This window comes from Nicotiana tabacum, chromosome 1 (genome assembly GCF_000715075.1).
Source record: "Nicotiana tabacum cultivar K326 chromosome 1, ASM71507v2, whole genome shotgun sequence".
NCBI lineage: Eukaryota > Viridiplantae > Streptophyta > Magnoliopsida > Solanales > Solanaceae > Nicotiana > Nicotiana tabacum.
This window is the reverse complement of record NC_134080.1, coordinates 162,726,788-162,735,844: the sequence shown is the minus strand read 5'-3', so window position 1 is coordinate 162,735,844 and position 9,057 is coordinate 162,726,788.

Genomic DNA, 9,057 nt, shown 5'->3' with positions numbered 1-9,057 from the left:
TGGCTATACCCCATACTTTTCAGGCTGGCTAGAGGATAATCACAATGGTCTGGGCCGACCCGGGTTTGTTCGAGGTCACAGAATCATCGATAAAAGGGCTGAAGCACAAGTCAAATACAACCAACTGCGCAAGAGGATTCGGGAATGTGAAAGCGAGCACCATGAGATTCAATAAGCCCACCAAAAACTGATTGAAGAGTGGAAAGACATGGCTGTCAGTGCCAACAAGCGATTAGGATACCTGAAACGAGGTTTAGTGGAGCTGGAAAGGAAGTTTCTCAAGAGGATCGAGGACTGCCAGAATGCTGAAGGAAACAAGGGTGGACACCTGGCCAGAGCCTACCTACTGCTAGGACTTCGCAAGCTGGTGAAGCTGTTTGATGGAGCCAAAAATTCCGAGTCTGGGGAAGGTCCTTCTAGGACCATATAGATAGGAGTTTTCTTTTACTTTATGAAATGTAATAAGGCCAATGACCACTAGTGACATTTTATTCCTTGTTATTTAGTGTCGTTTTGGGATTCGTCTAATTTTTATCAATAAAATGAGGCATTTAGCATTCTAAGTTCTCCAAATCAATTTTTCCCTAGGCCTACCTTGGGTATAACGAGGCTCCCAAATTAGGACGCGATTTACATGTTTGCACTATGTGTTAAAATATCGCAACACTTTCTTATAATCCTCACTGGCTTGTTACCTTTTTTTTTTTACTTTTTGTTTATTTACTCCCCTCCTCAAAGGTTAGTTCGTGCACTCTGGCATCGTCATCATATTCCACAAGATCAAAGGGCCCTCCACCCACTCCTCCTCCTAGTCCTAAGAAGCAGGAACAAAGGAAAGATGGAAAATTTGAACAACACCAGAAAGGAAAACTCAACTGAACGGGTAGAGGTCACTCATGGTGCTCAGGTCTGCAAAGAAAGTGCATCCCAACTCCAATAGAAACTGGTGAAATTTCAGGAGGAACTTGATCAAGTTCGGAATCTAGCAAACTTGTCATTTTCCCTCACCACTCCAGATATCAATTTTCCAAATTCTCAGAACCCCACGCCTCCACAAAACATCCCAAAACCACAAAACCACCCCGCTCCTCACAACCACTGCAATACATGCCACACATCCAGCAATACTCCACTGCTCATCCCAGAACCTCTGAATTCCAAAAATGACCATTTCCACCATAACAGCCCTATCTATGTGGAAACCATGATGCGCTCCACCCAACCTGTCTCAAGCACACCCGAGTCTGATGACAAAGACTCACTCATCAGGAACCTAGCTGCGGAACTCAAGAGATTGACTAGTCGAATTCATGGTGTCGAAGGAAGTAAGGGTATTGAAGGGTTGAACTACGAAGATCTTTGGATAAAACCGGATGTCGAACTGACCGAGGGGGTACAAAACTCCTAAGTTCGAGATGTTTGATGGTGCAAGGGATCCGAGAGTCCACTTGAGAACGTACTGTGACAAGCTGGTTGGAGTAGGGAAAGACGAAATGATTCGCATGAAGCTTTTCATGAGGAGTCTGGAGGGAGATGCTTTGTCTTGGTACATTATCCAAGACCCAAAGAAATGGTCGAACTGGGTGAGTATGGCATCCGACTTTATGGACAGGTTCAGGTTCAACACAGAAAATGCACCAGATGTGTTCTACATCCAGAACTTAAAAAAGAAGCCCACGAAAATATTCCGTGAGCATGACACTCGCTGGAGATCAGAAGCTGCTAAGGTCAGACCTGCTTTAGAAGAAGAACAAATGAACAAGTTTTTCATCCGGGCTCAAGACCCGCAGTACTATGAAAGGATGATGTTGATTAACAGCCAGAAATTTTCCGACATTATTAATCTAGGGGAAAGGATCGAGGAAGGCATCAAAAGTGGTATGGTTACAAACTTTGAAGCTTTGCAAGTTACCAATAAGGCTTTACAGTCTGGTGGTATGTCCAAGAAAAGGGATGTAGGTGCCGTAATGGTTGCACAAAGAGCCAAATCCCCTATCAAATACCAAGCCTATCCGATACCTCCACTCACATATCAGCCTACCCAGAATTACCAAGCACCCTCACACTCTTACCAAGCTCCATCACCTACTTACCAATCACCCCCACCTCCTACATATCAACCTACTTCACCCAGATATTCCCAACCCGCACATGTCTACCAAGCCTACAATGCTCAACCATCCCACTATCAATCACCTCCCACATGTCAAAACTTTCCTAGACCTCAACCAAATTTCGACTGCAGACCCCCCAAACAGTATACCACCATTGCTGAACCGATTGACCAGCTGTACGAAAGGCTCAAAGCTGCTGGTTATGTCACCCCTATCCCTGCTATAACCCTTGAAAACCCTTCTCAGTGGGTCAATCCAAACAAATCCTATGCATACCATTTTGGCATGAAGGGATATACCATTGATGAATGCCGCTCTCTGAAAGATAAAATCCAGACTCTGATCGATAACAAGATCATTGTAGCAAAGGAGCCTAATCTGAATGTCTGCAACAACCCTCTGCTGGACCATAAGCGTGGAGGTGTTCACATGATTGAAATAGAGGATGATTGGGATCCCAAAGGATCGATCGGTTTAATCACAGAAGGTGACGAACCAAAGAAGCCGATAGTCACCCTCATCTGATCGTAGTCCAGACTCAGCCTTCAAGGGATGCTGAGGTAAACATGTCTGTACCACTTGAATTTGAAGCACCACCCACTACAAAAACTCCAACACCAATTGAAGTCGAGTTTGGGTCTCTAGCAAACACACACGCACCGTTTGAAGTTGCGGTTTTACCCTCCAAAATACATGCTTCGTTCGGAATAAAGGTGCCCATCCTAGTAACAAGGTCGGCCGTAACACCGTTCCATACAAATGCCATACCTTGGGATTACACAGTCGAGGCGAGAAGGAAAGGGAAAGCTAAATTCGGGGAAACAGTTGTGGCACAGGATATGACAAGAACCGACAGGGTTTATACTCCGGAGCATTTAGCTGAGTTGAGTTAGCAGGCCACTAATCGGCCGACCATCACTGAAACCGGGCCCGATGATCTCTGGAGAAAGATACAACCCAAGGAATACTCAGTCATTGATCAGCTGAACAAAGCACCGGCACAGATTTCTATCCTAGCTTTGTTGCAAAGTTCCGACGTACATAAGAATGCCTTGTTGAAAGTGCCGAGTGAGGCATATGTACCAAGCAACATCACTGGAGGAGAAATGGTAAATATGGCAGGGCAGGTATTGGAAAGTCAAAAGATCACTTTTCATGAAGATGAGCTGCCACAAGAAGGGTTGAATTACAACAAAGCATTGCACATCACCGTGCAATGCGAAGATTATTTTATCACTAGGGTCCTGATTGATGGAGGATCCAGCCTCAATATTTGTCCGTTGGTAACACTCAGAACATTAGGAAAGGGGCTGCATGAGATCAAGGACGGGGCCATCAACGTCAAAGCTTTCGACGGTTCCCAAAGATCCACCATTAAGGAAATCAACCTGTGTTTGCAAATGGGGCCTACTTGGTTCGACGTTCATTTTCAGGTTGTAGACGTGCCGGCATCTTACAACTTACTGTTGGGACGGCCGTGGATTCATACCACTGGGGCCGTAGCATCAACACTGCATCAAGCGGTAAAATTTGAGTGGAACCACCAAGAGGTGATCATTCACGGCGACGGTAGCAATCCCATATACAGTCGCCAAACCATCTTAGCGATTGGAGGAAGGAGAAGGATAGGTGGGGAAACCTATCACCATATCGAGCGAATCAACGCCGTTGACAAGAAAAAATAGTGGGACAACAAAATTGAAAGCATATTGAACTGGAGTGGATATAAGCCTGGCAAGGGACTTGGCAAGGACCTCCAAGGAATCACCAAGCCGATCAAACTGAAGAAACATGGCACCACTTTCGGTCTGGGATACGAGTATACTTGGGAGGAATTCAACAACTGGTCGTCACAATGGCGCGACTCATACTACCCGCTAGAGCAGCCAATACCACATTTGGAGCAGACTTTCTAACCAGCCGATATTATCTATGGGTTGGAAGAAGAGTAAGCACTGGCAGCGGTAAGGAATTTGTTCCTAGAAGAAGATGACATGGATTTTTGTGTCATTTTCGAGGAGGAGGAGGAGGAGGAGGAGGAGGAAAGCCCTTCCATACATACCGTTAGCCGATGAGCATGCCTCAACAATTGGACCATTAGAACCACCAGAGCTCGGAAAGCCTCGAGGTAGCAAGGCTGAGCAAAGAATCATGCACTATCTTTTATTTTTACTAGTTGATTTTCCTTTCGCATTTTTGAATTTTTGCAATAAGATCTTCCAATGTTCAAAAATAGTTATGAAATTTATCAAAGCATTTCGGTTTCCTTACAAATCTTACTCTTATTATTTTCTCTCATTACTTTACTTATACGACATTACTATTACCTATCTTGATGAACCAATGGCTGTGACATGCAACGAGACAACGCAACAAACGGACATAGATTTAGAGGAAGATGATATACCAGAAGAGATTGTTAAAGAGGTTGAAAATTTTGAGAACAGACCTAAGTCCAACCTGGACGAGACCGAGATTGTTAACCTGGGAGATGCAGAAAATATCAAAGAAACTCGGATCAGTGTTCATTTATTACCGTCAGAAAAAGAAGAATACACAGAATTTCTGAAGGAATATGAGGACATATTCGCCTAGTCATATGATGACATGACTGGTTTGAGAACATCTATTGTGGCCCACAAACTGCCAACTGATCTGACATGTCCATCGGTAAAATAGAAGCTTAGAAAGTTTAAACCCGACATGAGTTTGAAAATCAAGGGAGAAGTCACTAAGTAGGTCAAAGCTAAGGTCCTCAGGGTAGTAGAATATCCGACATGGTTATCCAATATTATGTCGGTGCCGAAGAAGGATGGGAAGGTCAAAGTCTGTGTCGACTACCAGGATCTCAATCGGGCCAGTCCAAAGGACGACTTCCCTTTGCCAACCATACACATCCTGATTGACAATTGCTCCAAGCACGAGTTGCAATTATTTGTAGATTGTTTCACGGGTTATCATCAGATCTGGATGAATGAAGAAGATGCTGAGAAAATGGCTTTCATTCCGTGGGGAATGTACTGCTACAAAATGATGCTGTTTGGGTTAAAAATGCAGAGGCCATATACATGAGGGCCATGACCACCATTTTCCATGATATGATACACAAGGAGATCGAAGTATATATAGACGATGTTATCATCAAGTCCAAGAAAGCCACTGATCACATGCAAGATTTGAGGAAGTTCTTCAATAGACTGAGAAGGTACAACCTAAAACTGAATCCCGCGAAGTGTGCATTTGGGGTTCCTGCCGGAAAACTACTTTGGTTCATTGTAAGTCGCCGAGGAATAGAACTGGATCCATCAAAGGTCAAAGCTATTCAAGAACTGCCACCGCCAAAGAATAAGAAGGACGTAATGAGTGTCTTGGGGAGACTTAATTATATCAGTTGGTTCATAGCACAATCTACAGTTATCTGTGAGCTAATCTCTAAGATATTGAAGAAGGATGCCGCTACCAAATGGACCAATGACTGCCAAAAGGCCTTCGACCGAATCAAGGAGTACATGTCAACAACACCGGTTTTGGTCCCACCCAAGCCAGGTAAACCTCTATTACTCTATCTCGCAGTATTGGATGGAGCGTTCGGTTGTGCTCTGGGGAAGCATGATGAAACGGGGAGGAAGGAGCAAACCATCTATTACCTCAGTAAGAAGTTCACCCTATACGAGGCTCAGTATTCTCTATTAAAGCGCACCTGTTGTGCTTTGACTTGGGCAGCTTAGAGGTTGAGGCACTACTTCTGTGCTTATACTACATATCTCATCTCAAGAATGGATCCCTTGAAATATATTTTTCAAAAGCCCATGCCCACTGACAAGCTAGCCAAGTGGCAAATCCTGTTGAGTGAATTTGACATTGTATACGTGACTCAGAAAGCAATCAAAGGACAGGCACTACCAGATCACCTTGATAAAAATCCCGTGGACGAAGAATATAAACCCCTGAAAACATATTTTCCTAATGAAGAAGTATCATTCATAGGAGAAGACATTGGAGAATCCTATGACGGTTGGAGAATGTTTTTCGATGGAGAAACAAATTTCAAAGAAGTTGGCATAGGAGTAGTCCTAGTATCAGAAACCGATCAGCATTATCCAGTATCTGCCAAGCTTTGGTTCCCGTGCACCAACAACATGGCCGAGTACGAAGCCTGCATCTTAGGGCTCAAGATGGCAATTGACATGAACATCCAAGAGTTTCTAGTAATTCGGGATTCAGACTTGCTTATACATCAGGTCCGAGAAGAATGTGCGACAAAGAACTCAAAGATACCCCCTTGTCTGCATCATGGGCAATAGTTGAGAAAGAGGTTCACAAAGACAGAATTCCAGCATGTTCCCAGGGTCCAAAATGGATTCGCCAATGCACTGACTACCCTATCATCCATGATACAGCATCCAAACAAGAATTTCATTGATCCTATTCCGGTAAGGATCCATGATCAACCCGCTTACTGTGCTCATGTCGAAGAAAAAGCAAATAGAAAGCCTTGGTTTCATGATATCAAGGAATACTTGGCAAAAGGAGAATACCCAGAGCTCGCAAATGCTATTCAGGAGTGCACGCTTCGAAGGTTATCCAACAATTTCTTTCATAGCGGAGGAATCCTATACAGGAGGACTCCTGATTTGGGATCATTAAGGTGTGTCGATGCAAAGGAAGCATCCAGGCTATTAGAGGAAATTCATTCAGGGACATGTGGTCCACATATGAAAACTTTGTTTTAGCAAAGAAAATACTCCGAGCTGGTTACTTTTTGATGAATATGGAAACAGACTGCATCCAGTATGTCCGAAAGTGCCACCGCTGCCAGATACATGCAGACATGATAAAGGTGCCTCCAAATGAGCTTAATGCAACAAGCTCGCCGTGGCCGTTCGCCACATGGGAAATGGATGTTATCAGACCAATCGAACCCACCGCATCAAACGGGCACAGGTTTATCCTAGTGGAAATTGATTATTTCACCAAATGGGTTAAAGCAGCATCTTACAGAGTAGTGACCAAGAAAGTCATGGCGGATTTTGTCCGCGACTGTATCATGTGTCGGTTCGGAATTCCAGAGTCAATCATTACTGATAATGGCTCCAACCTCAACAGTGATTTGATGAAATATATATGTGAAACCTTCAAGATCAAACACGAGAATTCTACAGCTTACAGACCTCAGATGAATAGAGCCGTAGAGGCCGCCAACAAAAATATCAAGAAGATACTAAGGAAAATGATAGAGAAGCATAAGCAGTGGCACGAGAAGCTATCATTTGCTTTATTGGGATACCGCACCATAGTCCGCACATCGACAGGAGCAACCCCCTATATGCTGGTTTATGGTACAGAGGCAGTCATTCCCACCGAGGTGGAAATTCCCTCATTAAGAATCATACAGGAAGCAAAGCTAGACAATGCAGAATGGGTGAAGAATCATTACGAGCATCTAGCTCTTATAGATGGAAAGAGAATGAATGCAGTTTGCCATGGTCAACTTTATCAGAACAGGATGTCCAGAGCCATCAACAAAAGAGTCAAGCCGAGACAGTTCACACCGGGGCAGCTGGTGTTAAAAAAATCTTTCCATATCAAGATGAAGCCAAAGGGAAATTCTCTCCCAACTAGCAGGGTCCGTACATGGTTCACCGGGTTCTAACAGGAGGAGCCCTCATACTCGCAAAAATGGACGGAGAAGTCTGGCCAAAGCCGATCAATTCAGACGCAGTCAAATGATACTATGTGTAATCTTTATGCTTTCCTTATATGATGTAATTTGAATTACGCCTGACCTGATTCCCGTTTAAGAGGGGATACGTAGGCAGCATTATGGGTTCGGTCATAGTTCAATAAAATTTCTATCTCCCCCGCTATTGGAAACTGGGGCAGAATTTTGAGGAGGACCCTCAAAATTCCGAAGTCGATTCCAGCCATTTATCATTAACAGCTGTTAGAAGCAACATCCCAGTAAACTGGGGCAGAATTTTGAGGAGGACTCTCAAAATTCTGGAGCAAGAGAAGTCGCGATGTCTTGAACCACGTCGTAGTCGTCGGTTCATCTAAAGAAAACTATTCTTAATTATGTACTTATGTTATGCTTTTACTAAATCATGCATGTTTATTACCAAAATTGCCTTGTTTAGCAACGCAACCCCAGTGATATATGTGGTATCGCCGGATCAAAGCCGAGCAGGTTAAGCATAGCCAGCGGGGATACGAACTAACCTTTCCCCCTTTACAAACTCATGATTATTCTTTGAATGCAGACACTTGATCTACAAAATCATCAAATATACGATACACTCACTCACAAAGTTCAGGAATACAACTCTCCGAACCATTGCACTTGCTCGCAACTACTATCCGTACAACAGTGTCCTACATCTCCATTCTCAGCATTGCATAAGGCTACCATTCTTCCTTTTGAGGTTAAGCTCTACCTCCTTCTGCATTCTCTACATTGCATAAGGCTACCATTCTGCCTTCCGAGGTTAAGCTCTACCTCCATCTGCATTCTCTGCATTGCATAAGGCTACCATTCTGCCTTCCGAGACTAAGCTCTGTCTCCATCTGCATTCTCTGCATTGCATAAGGCTACCATTCTGCCTTCCGAGACTAAGCTCTGTCTCCATCTGCATTCTCTGCATTGCATAAGCCTACCATTCTACCTTCCGAGGTTAAGCTCTACCTCCATCTGCATTCTCTACATTGCATGAGGCTACCATTCTGCCTTCCGAGGTTAAGCTCTACCTCCATCTTGCATGGCTAAATGATCGCCACTTCATTTACATCTTGCATCGGCTGAAAGATCACCACTTCATTTACATCTTGCATCAGCTGAAAGATTGCCACTTCATTTACATCTTGCATCGGCTGAAAGATCGCCACTTCATTTATATCTTGTATCGGCTGAAAGATCGCCACTTCATTTACATTTTGCATCGGCTAA